General features: G+C 35.8%; 1 protein-coding gene across 1 annotated transcript in view; it reads left to right on the forward strand.

The window, feature by feature from the left end:
• Nucleotides 1-16,169, forward strand: part of Sirt6 (sirtuin 6) — a 46,391-nt gene that overhangs the window by 8,725 nt on the left and 21,497 nt on the right. The gene's annotated exons all lie outside the window — the stretch shown is intronic.

The following is a 16,169-nucleotide window of genomic DNA, read 5'->3' on the forward strand; positions in this document are numbered from 1 at the left end:
AATGGTAGATATATGCTATTTTCAATTTGTAATACAAATTTTCAATAAATGAATCAGCCATTTTGTTAATTAATTTTTTTTTTTTTTTTTTTTTTTTGGAATGAAATTTTTCTTTTCTACAACTACTTTTAAGTAATCAAATTTAATGTTATCCATGTACTTGTTGATATAAAAAGACTAAGTAAGCAAAATCATCCACTTGTGTGACCGCAGTTTACTGAACTGGAGATTTTATGTCATGAATGAGTACACTCTTAGGCTAAAACTAGGAAGTTTCTGCTCAAAACTGTTGCCACAATGCCAAGAATACTTTCTTTATTCAAAATGTTTTGATAGATGCTATACTTCAAAAATCCAAACATTAAATTTCAGTCCAAACTAGTAAAAAATGGTTTAGTGGTTTTCAGTAGTTTATGCTTTATGTTATATACCTGGAAATATGTATGTAACCCATGCTTCCCTTGTAGACTCTTTTTATAAATAGGTAAAAGCATAATTACAGTATTTTTATGAATTTTATATAATGTAACATGAATGTTCTCAAGAATGCGATGCTTGGCCAGAAAAATAAAGATTACAAAGGCAAATCTATTTGACGTTGAGGTAAATGGCTGTCTTGATAAATTGGCGAGATATTGCTAAAATGGCAATGGTTTTGGTGATTAATTTTTATCACCTAACGTTGCTAAACTTGGCGACATTTTGTGTCCAGTCCCTGTATAACTGTAATTGGCCTTAATGCCTATGAACCTGTGATTGTATATGGCCGCTATAGTATATAACTGTAACTGCATATAGCTTCCTGTAATTTTGCTAAATGGAAGCTATTAGAAATTTCTCAGTGGCCAGGGGGTGGGAACTATATAGAACTGGAGAGAGCATGAGTTCTCACTGTTCTTAGTTCAGAGTTGACTTTGGAGTAATAAGAGATCTCTATGTGATCTTCACTATTTAGATGTACTTTACATTGTCTTGTGTTTAACGTTCTTAGTAGTTTAAAGTGGTAAGTACTGATTGTGCTCTGTCTTAATGAGAAGAGCTTTATGAATGGAAAGTTCCAGAACTGTTAGTGTTTCTTTTGTTAAAATAAATTATATCAAACTATCTATGTGCATTCAATCCATTATGAAAATGCATGCGACAAATTTTGGTGTCAGAAGTGGGACTAAATGCCAGTGCAACAGTGATGGAGAAGAAACTGAGACAGCTGATGACAGTCTTTGCTGCATTCCAACAAAAGATGGAAGGGGGCCTTCAACTCCATTAAGGAAGATATAAAAATGGTTAAAAAAAGAAGATGGAAGCAGGACAAGAAGAGATGAAGGCGGACTAACAAATGATGAAAGGGGCCGTCAAGTCAGTTCAAGAAAAGATTGAAGCAGATCAAGAGGAAATAAAAAGAAATTACTGCTATAACAGAAAATGAGAACAAACTCGAGGTTATGGAAGGCAGAATAGATGCAGTTAAAGATAAAGTTGGAGAAATTCAAAAAAGAGTGTCTGTTGTCAAACAACAAAACAAAGAGTTTCAACTGTTGAGCAATAGACCGATGACAGAGTTTCTATTGTTGTTGCCAAAGAAGTTGAAAGTTTAAAAAATCCACAATGGCAGCTGGTCATAATACTAACACCTTTAAATTCGAACATATATCTTCCCAACCCTCTCTAAAGCTATCCACATATTTTGGCAGGTGTACAAGATGCATAGTGGCAAATGGATGGGATTCCGAAACTAAAGTCTGCCATCTTCTGTTAAGAGCGGATATCCTTCAAAATCTTCCCGAAAACCAGAGGATAGATTTCAAAGCTCTATCTGGCTTGTTGGAGCTGCTTTATGGCAGGAAGTGTCTAAAAGATTGTAGCAGGCTTCTGTTAAAATCTCGCCAACAGAGCCCATGGAAAAACTTCAGGAGCTCACTACATATGTTGTGAAAGGCTCTCTCATTTTGGCTTTTTGGACTGCCCATCAGAAACAAGGGAAATCTGGGAAATCCTGTCTCTGCAGTACTTCATCATTGGTATCTGGGATCCTGAGATACAGAAAGCCCTGTGAATGGCATGTGTCAAGGATTTAAAAAGCACTATAGTGTATGCAATGAAATTTGAGGCAGCCCAGCAAGAAACTCATAGAGACTACCATCCAATCACAGCTGCTCAACTCTAGAAGCCAGTAAATCAAGTGACTGCTTGTTTAAACAATTTAACCAGGCAAGTCAATGCCTTGAGGCAGAACAGGAGTGGTAACAGACTGACTGTTTAGTGCTGGAACTGTGGTTTAAAGGCTACATATGAAGGAACTGCAGAACAACTTAAGTCAGAGTAGCTAAGACTGCTCCCAACAAAAAGCAGGGAAACTAATTAGTGGCCATCATGTGGGGCGGAGGTTGCCAGATACTGAAAAGCTCCATTTTAAAGGGCTTCAGATTTCTCCAATGGTGACTACAATAATTAGGTTTTTCATCATGGGACGTATAAATGGAGTTTCTTGCAGTATGACTATGCAGTATGATAAAGGAGCCATGTTACCATCCAAAGACGTCTGGCTTAAAGAGTAGAAGGTAAACTCATCTGGACTGTGTCTGATAATAAAATAAGAAGGTAAACTTATCTTCACTGTGTCTGATAATAAAATAAACATCAATGGAAAGTTAAACGTTAACATCACATTCGAGAGTGCTATCTATCATCACATGGCATATGTAGCAGATATTACGGGCCCTTTTATACTTTAATCAGACTTTTTTAAGGAAATATAATTTTCCCTTGGTCTATAAAAATAAAAAATGTGTTCTATGTCTGCGGATATAACCATATTTGGAATAAAAGATGAAGGAGTTAAATCTGTTCACCAAATAATAGCTGAAGACGATAAAACAGTAGCAAAAAGAACAGAATTTTTGCTACTTGGATCCATACCTGAAAACAGAAAATTCCATTTCCATAATGGAGTATTCTAAGAATTGTAACAGCCCGAAAGGAGTACTAATAGGCTCAGCAGTCATCGAGCTATCAAGGACAGTCATCCTGCTGAGAGATGCTAACGTAAGCAATAAGAAGAAGGTAATTAGGAAAGGTGAAGTGGTTGCATGTACTGCAGTGGCCTGAGTTAAATGAACCAGTAATCCTCCAGTCTCTTGTGTCTTCAGAGAGCATAACATCGTAGTTATTGCAGAATGAACAACTAAATTATGAGGAGAGGAGTACTGCGGAATGGGCTATTCAGAAATTTTAAAATGTTTTCTCCTGCTTGTCTTCTGATGTAAGTCGAACCAGTTTGGCACAGTGTAAAATTCGTATGGGGCATCATCTACCAATCAAGCAACATCCAAGATGTCTATCAATTGCTAAGCAGGAAGAGGTCGGAAAACTTCTAAAGGTTATGCAAGATAGCGATGTTACAAAGCCTTCAGATGTTATGAAGACCTTGGACTTCTCCCATCTTCATCACCAAAAAGAAGGATTGTTCAACTAGATTTTGCATTGACTACCACCATTGGAATGACATCATAAAGAAAGACAGGTACCCTCTTCCTCGAACTGACAACATTCTGGGCACTCTTTCTGGAAGCAAATGATTTTCAATGTTTGATTTAAAGAGCTGATATTGGCAGGTAGAGAAAAACCCGGATGACCAAGAAGACATTTACTGCCGATCAAGAACTTTGGCAGTGCAAGATGATGCAATTTGGATTATGCAGTGTGCCAGCAGCATTCGAATGCTTCATGGAGGCTATGTAGAGAGATCTTTCCTATGACGCCTGTATGATATACTTTGATGATATCATCATTGTCCGGAAAAGTTTTGAAAAGCATGTAGGAAATATTAGGAAGGTGCTTTAGAAATTGAAGGAAGTCAATTTAAAATTAAGTCCTATCAAATATAAATTGGAAGTGTGCATACGGATTCAGAAAGTGTGGTGTTGTGTGTATGAAGCTGTGTGTACGGAATCAGAAAAAGTGCCTGCAGTTAAAGATCAGCAATGCTTTGAAAATGTCAATCAGCTGAGAAGTGTCCTGGGGCTTTGCACCGACTATAAGAGATTCATGAAGAATTTTTCTTTAATTGCAAGACCCTTGAGAAACTGACAGTGAACAAGCAAACATTCTTGTGGGCAAAAGAATCTGAGGATGCATTTAAGAGATTGAAGGAGGCTTTAACATCTGCGACAATCCTGACGTATCCCTAGCTTAACAAGCCATTTATTCTACTAGATATGGATGTGAGTGTTGGTGCTGTTTTGTCCCAAGATATAAACAGTCGAGAATGTGTTGTGGCATACTGCAGTGTCTATCTAAACCAGAGAGGAATTACTGTGTCAACAGGAAAGAGTCGCTTACTATAGTTAAAGCCATAGATCATTTCCACCAAAATATTCATGCTCTGCACAGATAATGTATCATTAACCTAGGTCTTAAATTTCAACAATCCCTAAGGTGATATAGCCAGATTGATACAGAGACTGCAGGAATATGATATCACTATCCATCATTGGAAAAAATCATGGAAATGACAACATCCTGTCTAGAACACTCTGCCTAGAAAGCTGCCAACATTATTCCAGTGTCAAAGTGAAACATGAGCTGATTGTTTGACCCAGACTTGTGGAGGGATGAAGTCAAGAAACCAGTGGCATAAATAAGGGTATGCAAGGAATAGCGGCTCGAAAGCTTAAGGGGTCGGTTTGAATGTCCTGCTAAACTACATTTATATGTATATATATATGATGCAGATATAACAGCTGAATTAAGTGTTGTACTGAATATGCCCACCCCAAAAGGCTGTATGCTTTATTTTTGATTCCCCTCTGGAGGATAGCTTTCAAGTTATCATATATATCTGCGGCTTAAGTGTTTGTCGTTGATAGTTTATTGGTTGCTTGCATAGCTGTAAATTGTTTTATTCCCCGTGCAGGGCAGCATGTGACGAATATTATGAGAAAGCTAATCCGGAAAAATTAAAAATACAAGAGCATGTGCATTTAACATTTAATGAATAAATTTAACATCTATATATAATAGAATTCAGAAATATTCAACCGGCAAAAACCAGCCACGAGGAAAAAACAAATAAAATGAAATAAATAAATATCTTTATTATATGCGGCTTAAGTGTCTGTTTGTCGCCGATAGTTTATTGGTTGCTTGCGTAACTGTACTAGCCAATGGCTGGAAGTTGCCACAGCACAGGGTTGCCGTTTCATTTGAGATGTAGACAGTTTCCTCTAAAACTTGCTGAGGCGAGCATGCTATGACCATCAATAAGTCAAGCATGTTGGCAATTTTTTTACCTGAGCTTGCATTTGGACACGGTCAACTTTATGTTACCTATTCAAGAGTTTATGAAAGAATGGACGTAAAATTAAGAATAATTGATGGTCCTCTGCAAGGCGAGCTTAAAAATGATGGAAAGATCTACACAAGAAATGTTGTGTACAAAGAGATCTTTGACATGTGAATTAACATTTTATTATTTAAATCACCTTTATTTATTGAGCTAGCAGTGGCTGTTAAGAAATGTACCGCCAGTGGTTTCCTTCATTGCACTCTACTTTAAACAATTAAGCAAGTAGAAGGGGGAAACCCCGTGGGGCGATAAGCAAAGGGGCGTCCTCGCCGCCTGCCGTGGGTAATTCAGTTTGAATTAGCAGACACCTTTGCACAAATCATTTTAATTACATTTTATAATATCTAGAACAGCGGTCATTTTGTATGACTACCGGGCTTTCTAGTTAGCTATAACCGGATTGTTGTTCAGGTTTATAGTGAGAACAAGTTCTGATTTGTTGAGGCGAGCATGTGACAATGGCTGCAAAAATTAAGATATAGAAAGCCAGGCCCCCTGAAGCTCGCTAGAATTCACAGAAATTCCTGTTTCAGGAAGTGATTTTATACTGCAGCCACATGACAAATTTTGTCGCATAAGGAAAGATTCAGTTGGCCGAGGAAAAAATTACTACTTCTTCTGGGCATTGTAGACATTGCACCAAATCTTGTTTTAAAACTTGGTTATGCAATTAATTTATTTACATATATCTCATGATAATAGTTCATTCCAGAAGAAAATTTAAAAAGAGATAAAAATCTCTCAATAGTTTTTGTATATATAATTTGAGGAAAAAATATCAAAGCCTCTTTGCTTGATTATTTCTTAAACTCATAATGAAATCTTATTCAATATGATTCATAAGCTATTGATGTGTAAATATATTTGAACTTTTTGAAGCACACAGAAGAAAACATATTCCATAATGAATAATGGTTATTACAAAATTTGCCTAAACTAAACTGTCATCAATTGTAGGTCTTTCATATTCGTCATTGTAATAGAGCAGCCATTATAACAAGTGTCGACTGTGTTAACATACTTAGCATGTTTTCCTTAAAATCTAACTGTTTAGATATTCACTTTCCAAATCAGCGAAAATATAAAGGGGACAGACAACAATCAGCTATTTTACATAAATAATTAATGTTTTCTTGAGAGATGAAGAAACTCAATGGAAACTTTTCGTATAATAATATAGACCAAATAAGACTATTACTTAAAAGTTTCTTATAAAGCTTTTCTCTGAAATTTTTCATAAATGTTTTATAATAAGACCTTTTTTTAACCCATTTGTATTATGATTTACATATGTGTATGTCTAATCAGAGACGAGCCATGGTTTCATTGAATAACTTGCCTTCAGAAACAAGAAGAGTGAAGTTAAATTACAACAAATTAACGGTCTTCGAGGATAGTGGTCTAAATGAATACTGAACAAATGCGGTCAAGTCACAAATTACGAATGACCCTAAACATGGATGATGCTGAAAAAGAGGAGACTGAGCTCTTCGGAATCATGGGAAAGTATGGAGATCGTTTAATCTAACTTCTCTGCATTCCATTCTATAGAAAGAAAAATAAGAAAACAAATTGAATTCTTTGAATGAATGCATTTTTTTACTATGAAAATGGATTATTGAATGATAAACTGTAAAGCAAGTAACATCTTTTCTTAAAAGCATAGGAGTAGAAAGACACATATTTGTTACATCAATGGATTTGTAGTGTAAATATTGAGTTATGCATTTTGAATGCTATACTACATGTATACAAAATATCTAAGAAAATAGTCATAACTCAAATGTCTTTCAATCTTTTCACATCTAAGGACTGTTTACCAAATTACAAATACATTGCAGCTGGCTACTTTTTGGTTAATTTTCTAACGCCATGTAAACATTTAATTCTTTTTTATTTGGGACTTATAAAATAACACAAACTAGACTGCAGGAAAATTTTTAAGAATGAAGTTAATCATACTGAAAAATACATTGATGTAATTTTTGGTTATACTCGTATACATATTAGTTAATATGGAAACCTTAAATTATATATATCTGTATACAGGCATATTTGAATGGAATAAAATACATAACAACATATAAAGTTACAAGATGCCTGAAAACAGTACAATAGTTTTTATTAAACTGGTATTATTTTATATTTATGTAACTATTTTCTGTACTGTTTTGTTTCTATATATTTTGTTATTCAAATTGAATAATCAATATATATATTTTTGAAGTATAAATCAAAGAAGTAACTAGGCATGACTCTGGTTCTTAATTTGGAATGAACTTTGCAAAATAAAAGAGCAATCATGGTGTGTTATTTGTAGTTCTCAATTTTCATCAAATTGTTACTGCCAAATATTATTACCCTGTATTGATTTAAAGAAATTAAATAATGAAGATTATGCATGTATGAATGTATGTTTCTCGCATTTAAAAAAAAAAAAAAAAAAGATAGTACCTAGAGCCATTAAATTCTGAATAACATAGTCCTGCACCCAAACATGTGCACCTGGAAGCCCCAAACTTGAATTTCCAATTTGGGTACTAGTATTCCATTTATAGGATCGTAAAATATCGCCGAACTATTGTTGATGACAGTGCTGCCAAAAATAATTGCGGCAACCGTAACACAAGAGAGGAAGTCTAATAGTAAATAACTATCTAAAGATTGTTTTAATTTGGATGAAAGGTTAATTTCATATAATAATTTTTTTATGATAATTTATATAAAAGAGGCTAAACATAACTGAATGGAAGCCTAAGAGTAAATAAGTATTTCAGAACATTATTATAATTTATAATAAAAAAATCTAAACATAACTGCATGGATTCCTCCATCGCTATTTTGCTACCGAGTTATTGCTAAAGCATAATTGCATCTCATTGGTTGTTCAAACATAGTTTTCTATAATGAATGTTGCCTTTTCTTTGAAAAAGTTCTCGGTAAAGTGCAGAATTGACCACTTATTTGTTTGGTGCTTTTTGCAAGGGTAAAAACAATGGGATTTTTGTCAATTTCCTTTTACTTTTTAAGTGAAAATAAGCCAATGTGTACATAGATAAAGTCAAAGGTGTGCGCAGTGTCATTTTTGTGCAATTCTGGGATTTCTTTTAAGTGAAAATAGGTCGTTGTGTACATAGATTGCAGACTTTTCGTCATGGGCAATTACAAAATTGTTAAATCCATAAGATATCAAAAAATTATTTAAAATCAAAAAAGGATTTAAAAATTAAACTAGTATTTCAATGGTTTCTGAAGAAATATAGAACTATCTAAACTTATGCAATTTGAAATCAGGGTGAACGCTATATTTGACGCGCTGTTAAATGGGTACGTTTGCTAGATTTGGCACTTACATTTTCGCTGCAATTTTTTACGGTCCTCAAAATGGAATACAGTCAAAAGTCGTTAATTCGGACACCCATAATCCGGAATGATCTATAATCCGGACCTCAAAGCTAAAAACTTTCTGCGAATGCGCCGCGTTGACACATGCGCATAGGCATTTACACGTGCGCGTAAGACCGTTTACCACTGCGCATATACGTGTGCGCAAGCGCAGAATACGTTTTCACATGCGTGTGTTTTATGTATAATGGACGGTATAATCCAAAATTATCTAAATATCTATTTCAGTTAATGTTGATGATTTCGTTGTTCCTTAATCTTCGAATTGGATCCGACTTATTATTTTTTGCAGACTGCAAGAGCAATTTATAAAAGTAAACTTGAACTTTCGATTATGTCAAATAGAATTTCCGATTCTGGAGCTCCCAAAGGATCGTACAAAACAAAAGTATGTTTCGATGTCCATCAAACAAAAAGTGGAATTCCTGCAAAAATGGATAAAGACATGAAGAATGGGACAGAGAGGTTAGTGAAAACGAAAAAATTTCGATTAACAAGTTAGTCGGTATTCTCGGCACAACAATTAACGGGACTTGAACAGCGGAACTTTGTAACTGAACAAGAAATTGTGTCTGTTTATAGAATTAAAGAGAAAGTATTATCACATAAAACGAAGCAACTTAAAACAACTTACATTGAAAGAAATGTTTAATAAAGTAAACAAATAAATATTAAGCTTTTTTTTGTAAATTTTGATACCCTTTAGATTATAATTGTTCTTTATTTCATAAATTAAGGTTTCATATTTTTAATTTTAGAATTTCTGCATGCTATCTTACAAGATTTAAACTGATGATCTATAATCCGGAATCGCCGAAGTCCCGACGAGTCCGGATTAACGACTTTTGACTGTAGTACCCTAATTTATTTTATTTATACTGCTGGCCACCATAAATGCAACACCCTGAAAGGAAGCATGCAAATAACATGAAATTTACAACATGCATTAGCGGAGGTGAGATATGCAAATGATTGGGATTTCAGCACAGACGCACATTACGCGAGCCTGTGGCGCTATTTAAAGCTTGGAGTTTTTGACGATTTCAAGTTCAGCAATTGTGTTTTTCTTGTGTTTTTTTTCAATCAATTATGCCTCGTAGAAAACAGTGATTATCGTTTGATCAAGCATCCGAGTTTGACAGAGGAAGGATCAGGGAAATCGGTTGTCGTGTTGGATGAATGCAGATATGTGACCGTTGGATGCAGGAGGATACAATGGACTGACGTGTTCGATCGCATCCATTTCAGTGCACCACTTCACGTGATGACAGGAACATTGTGCGCATGGCAGTGATGGATCACTCAGTCACATCACGAACCATAGCACAGCACATTCAGTCTGTAACGTATCATCCAGTGTCTGCGCGTACCATTCGATGTCGTTTACAGCAGAGTGGTCTGTCCGCAAGACGTCCATTTCTTCGTCTACCCTTGACGCAGAACGACACACGTCTCCTCCGCCAATGGTGCGATAAAAGAAAAATGTGGATGGCAGAATGGAATGAAATTGTCTTTACTGATGAGTCACGCTTCTGTCTGCAACACCACGATGGTTGGATTCGAGTCTGGAGACATGTAGAGAGAGGATGCTGAACAGCTGCGTTATGCACCGCCACACTAGCTTTGCGCTGTGTATTATGGTATGGGGCGGTATTGGATATCACTCTCGCACTCCTCTAATACGCATTGCCGGTACTTTAAACAGCACTACATCTCCGAGGTGTTGGTGTTGCAAATATGACTTATCGTAACCCCTTCTCTGCATCATCTCTCCTCCTTGAAATAATTGTAACTTTCACATGAGGTTTAGTTTTTATTTTAAAGGGATATAGCAATTATTTTTACTTTGTTTTCACTGCCACTGTTTGTATTAAGAACGAACTGTTCTAGTGTACTTAATATGCAAAAACGAAACTCGAGGTTATGTCATCTGGAAAGCTGGGTCGTGTCGACAGCTGATTGGCTGCCGTGAGATGACGTCATGTTTACTTCATGTATAAATATCTCGCATCTCTCTGGCTTAGTCCTTGCAAATGGAATTTTGGTGTATCAAATGGCGTATTTCAATTAATGCAGATAAATCCAAACTGCTCCGAAAGAAGAACTCTGCCACTGAAATCACAGAAAAGCTTAAGCTATTTGACACAGAAGTTCCTAGAGTACGCAAAGCAAATTACCTTGGCGTTATTATTAATGATAAATTTTCCTGGAAGGATCACCTGACTCATGTCAGGGGAAAAACACTAGGAGTCATTCAGAGTCTTAACCCACTTATTAACGATCACTCTAAACTGGACTTACGAAGAAAACCGCACTTATACATCTCTGTTATACGGCCAATCTTCACGTATGCATCCCCTGCATGGGCATCAGTTAGAGACAGGGACAGATCTAAATTACACAGAACAAGTTGCTGCGCACCTTCACGAATGCTCATTTTTTTTTGTATCTAATAGGACTTTACACAAGGATTTGAAAATTGAAACTGTCATAGAGCATCTTCATCGCTTAAACTCCAACTTTTTCTAGAAAGCAGTTACATGCCCTCACATGACAAAATTGCATGTATTTGACTACATTCAACTACCGGAAGATAGAGTTTCGACTGCTGGCAGCCCACCTAGCCAGAGATCTATACTTTCCTACATAATGTAGAATATTCCTGTATATAGTTGTATATAGCTTTTATGAATACTTTTCTCCTTCTTTCATCGAAACTTCTATATGATATCTGATCTTCCAAACTGCATCTTTGTCACTGTAACTCACTGTTTAAGAATTTACAAATTTGTCACTGTTTAAGAATTTACAAACTCGTTCTGTCATGTAGTATACTGTCACAGTATCTTATCATAAAAACTCATGATTGCTTTACCTTGCACTGCTCCGTCTGCGGCGCGTCTCTTGTCTGGCCTAATTCCTAGGCTTGCGGCATCTTGCTCGCCCCCCTTCTGCCTCACCTCATTCTCTTAACTCCTACCACGTCAGACTTCCTACCGTCATGTGCCTACTGGCTCTCCTCATGAGCTGGAAACAGCGCGCTTGGCGCGCTATTCCAGCCATACTTGTTCGGATCAAATCGGATCGGCTTAGTCCTTCTGCGCTTGGAAAAGTTTTTGAACGAGTACTTAGTGCTCGGCTCACCAATCATCTAGAACGCCTTAATCTAATAGACAAGCATCAATTTGGATTCCGCAAAGGCCACAGTACCACACATCAAATATTAAATTTAGTTGAATTTATTGCCCAAGAATTTACAAAAAAGAACGGAGTAGCGGCATGCTTCCTCGATTTCGAAAAAGCTTTCGATCGAGTGTGGCATGCTGGCTTACTTCATAAGCTATTTAACTTCCTTTTACCAAACAGCTTTATCAAGCTTATGGTGTATTTTTAAATATACCTCTTAAATTTTTAACTTTATGGCCTATGGTATAATGATAATGTACTGGTAAGAGCTCCTAGTAGCTAAAGCCAGCAGTAAAGATATGATCCAAGCTTAGTCCTTCTTGTGTCTGTCTCCATTGCTCCTTGTGTGCTGTTCCAGCTCTTATTCGGAGACGTTCTTGTGATGCATGTCGTCCGGTGTTGTCTCTTCAGTGCCATGGTTTTGAGCCATGTTGGCTTTTCTTGGATTCCGCAAAGGGGCGACGAATCTCAAGTTGTGGTTCCCGGTGATCAACTGCCGTGGACGGCATCCTGTTTCAAGGTTAAGCGGCGACGAATCTCAGGTTGTGGTTCCGAGTGAGCAACTGCTGTAAAAAGCATCATTAACACAAGTCTTTTTCGGGTCTAGCGGCGATGTTTTTCCAAGCTGTGATTTCCCATTAGCGGTATTTATAAATTCAAGTACATTCAAGGTTTAATTTTTCAGATGCCTTCTTGGCCAAAAGCATAGACCTATATAGTCAAGTGAAATTCAAATTAATCGTGTAGTTTGGTTCTTCAATATGTTTTTCGCGAGTCATTGAAGCTAGTATTCATAGAACAGGTAATATATTTATTGTATTATTAATAGTGTAATATTCTTTAAAGGAGAAACCCTTGGGGTTTAATGAATAGTTAACTAAGTGTAATTTTTGACAATGATTATGTTACACTCTTAACTTTAAGTTTCTGGTATTGATCAAATTTATTTATTGTATTTTTCTTTTTATATATATTGTTAATAAATTGGTTAAGTTTGAAACTTTTGTCATCTATGTCTGCACAGTACATAATCTTAGGGTGTTTCTATTGCGATAATTATTTCTGATAAATGTTTTTCTATAACTTTTAACTTTGCTTTTGCATCATTTTGAGCCAGTTGTCCTTCCTTACCTTCAGGGCTTGCCCACAGCCATATTTCAACAGGATAATATGCGACCACATATGGTGCACATTGCCCAAGGGTTCTTCGTCAATTGCCAGATTGAATTGCTTTACTGACCGGCTTGCTTTCCAGACCTTTCGCCGATAGAAAACGTGGTCCATGGTTGCTGAACGATTGACCCAGATTACATCCCAAGCTGCCACACCAGATCAACTTTGGTAATGTGTGGAAGCTGCTTGGTCTGCTGTATCCCAAGAACACATCCAAAGTTTATTTGAATCAATGCTGAGGCGTGTGGCAGCAGTGATCTCCTACAATGGCGGCTACTCTGGCTACTGATTCCGGAAGGAACCACACTTCACAGAAATCTATAAATTTAATCATTTGATATTTGGTCTACATGTTATCTATTAAATAAATTTTGTTGTGATATCTCTTGTCTTTCTTGATGTTGCAATTTGGGTGGCCAGCAGTGTATTTCATATTTTGTAAAACTGTAATGAATTTCAAAGAAAGCAGTGGCAATACTGTTTGAAGCAGAACACATTGCATCAGAGTGCTTCCAATCGAAAAAATGTAAGCTATTTATTTATCTTTCAATTTTAATTTAAAAATCATCTCAATGAAAGCAATGCTTTACCGCTACTAGAAGTAAAATTCTTTATCTTCCATGTGTTGCTGTTCAGTAAAGCCTGAGCTACTTTCATATTTAATCTGGAAGGTTACCGAAGAATAAACTAAGTGTTTTAAAAGCAAAAAGTGCAGTTCTTGAAAACATTTCTTTACTACTTTCTGATGTGATAAGTAAACATGTTTAAAATCATGTTTAATTAGAAGTATTCGATATTTTTATGAAATTATATTAGCTGACTCATTAAAATTATTGTGTACTTTTTCTTTTTTATGATAACTATATTATGCAGCTGACTGTACTAGCAGCTAGTTTAAAAAACAATATAGGGAATATAAATATGTTGTTTTTAAATATATTGTTGTTTTGCTATTGAACTGAGTTTTTTATGTCATAAGTTAGATGAATGTTATACTTACAATAATAAATAAACTTAACACTTAAAAACTTAATTATGAAAAAAATTGTTAGCCATCTTACTAAAGAAACTGGATACTGATATAAAGAATTTGGAAAAATCTAAAAAGAATATAAAAATGTATGCCAACACTTAACATTGCATCTAGAGTTGTTAACATATGCTACTGTACAGCTTTTAAAAATTTTGTGATTTTGGTTTTGAACTGTATGTGGCGTAAGTGCAAAGAAAGCAATGCTTAATAATAAAGTAAAAAGACACACACACCAAAGAAAGGAAAAAAAAAATGGTTAGCAGGATTGAGTCTAACAGCAGTCTGGTAGACTGCGTCTTCAGTAAAAAAAAAAAAAAAAAAAAAAAAAAAAAAAAAAAAAATTAACATAACCTTTTGGTTAAAACCTTTCAGATTTTTCTTTTTCTTTTTTTCTTTCTTTCTTTTTTTTTTTTTCCGAATATCGTATTTTTGTGGGGACCTCAAGAAAAGTTTTCGCATAGAGGACCAAGAGTTCTAGTTACGCCTCTGCAAGAAAAACCAGATGGAAGAAGCAACATTAAAACCACAATTGACTTAAAGGTGTCTTCAGATAAGAAACCTACCTGACAGGACATTTTGATTGATAGTCCTTCAAGAATACTTTATTGGCTTTTTGGACTCGCTCCATATTTGAAATGATGTTTGTACCAGAAGTTTGAATTCGATGATAGAAAGATATTGTGATGGCAGCTAATATTTCCAGTATCTGAGGCCTCGGCTGTCCTTAAAGAAATTATATAGCAGGCCAAAGAGAGGCCACTTCGGAATAATGATGACTTTGTGTAAAAATTATGAGTGTTTCTACTGGAGTAAAGCAATGGCTGACGTTTAAAAGTGGTGCCAATCTTGCAATGCTTGTACAGGTTAGAAAGGGCGAAAGAAATGCAGCCAAGGTAAGCTGCAACTTTACAATGCAGGAGTGTCTTTTGAATGCATCATCTTTGAAATCCTGAGACCTCTGCCACAAACTGCTGATGGCAAGGAATATATCCTCGTTGTCATTGATTACTTCATCAAGTGTCCTGAAGGGTATCCTGTTCCTGATCAAGTGGCTGTCATGGTAGCAGAAGTAACCATACAGCATTGAATTTCCATGTTTTCAGCACCTCTTCACTAGTGCCAGGAGTTATATTCTGTTCAAGGAAAGAATTTCATCTCAGCTGTAATTAAAGAACTATTTGGCACTGACAAAAACCAAAGGACACCTTTACATTCACAATCAGATGGCATGATGGAGAGATTTAATCGAAGGATCGTTGATAATCTCCTGTGAACATGCAATCGTTGTGAAGGGGGGATGCAGTGTTACAAATTTTGTATAATGTAACATGAATGGCCTCAAGAAAGCAAAGCTTTGCCAGAAAAATGAGATTACAGGGTCAAGTATATTTAACATTGAGGTAAATGGCTTTCTTGCTGAATTGGTAAGATATTGCAACGATGAGGATAGTTTTGGCGACTGATTTTTGGTGCCAAATTTGGCCGAAAATCTCCAAAAGTCCCCAAACTTGGTGACATTTTGGTCTGGTCCCTGTGTAACTGCAATTATACAGAGTAAACTGGCCTAAATGCCTCTGTAACTTAATATTACTCTTATGTGTAACTTATTATGTATACCTTCCAGTAATTTCAAGAAATGCGGGTACTGGATATTTTTTGGCGGCCAGGGAAAAACTGTGTAAGACCGGAGAGAGCAATGGTTCTCAGTGTTTTTTTATTAAGGGATCTCCGTGCAAGTTTTGAATTGCATTGTGTTTAATGTTCTTAGTAGTTTGAAGAGGTAACTATTGTTTGTGCTCTGTCATACTGAGAAGAACTGTACAACTATTTTTGTAGAAAGTTCCTAAATGGTTACTTTTGTGAAAATAAATTGTATCAAGCTATCATCAATTCTGTGTGCATTCAGTGAGTTACAAACCCATATTCATACAACATTATGATTATGGAAATAAAATAAAAAGGGAGCACATATGCACACACTAATTTTTTTTATTCATGAATTCTACGCAGTGGAATTCATTATCAATA

Source organism: Stegodyphus dumicola, chromosome 6 (assembly GCF_044657685.1).
Source record: "Stegodyphus dumicola isolate Sdum_Otavi_A_Nest chromosome 6, ASM4465768v1".
NCBI classification, from domain to species: Eukaryota; Metazoa; Arthropoda; class Arachnida; order Araneae; family Eresidae; genus Stegodyphus; species Stegodyphus dumicola.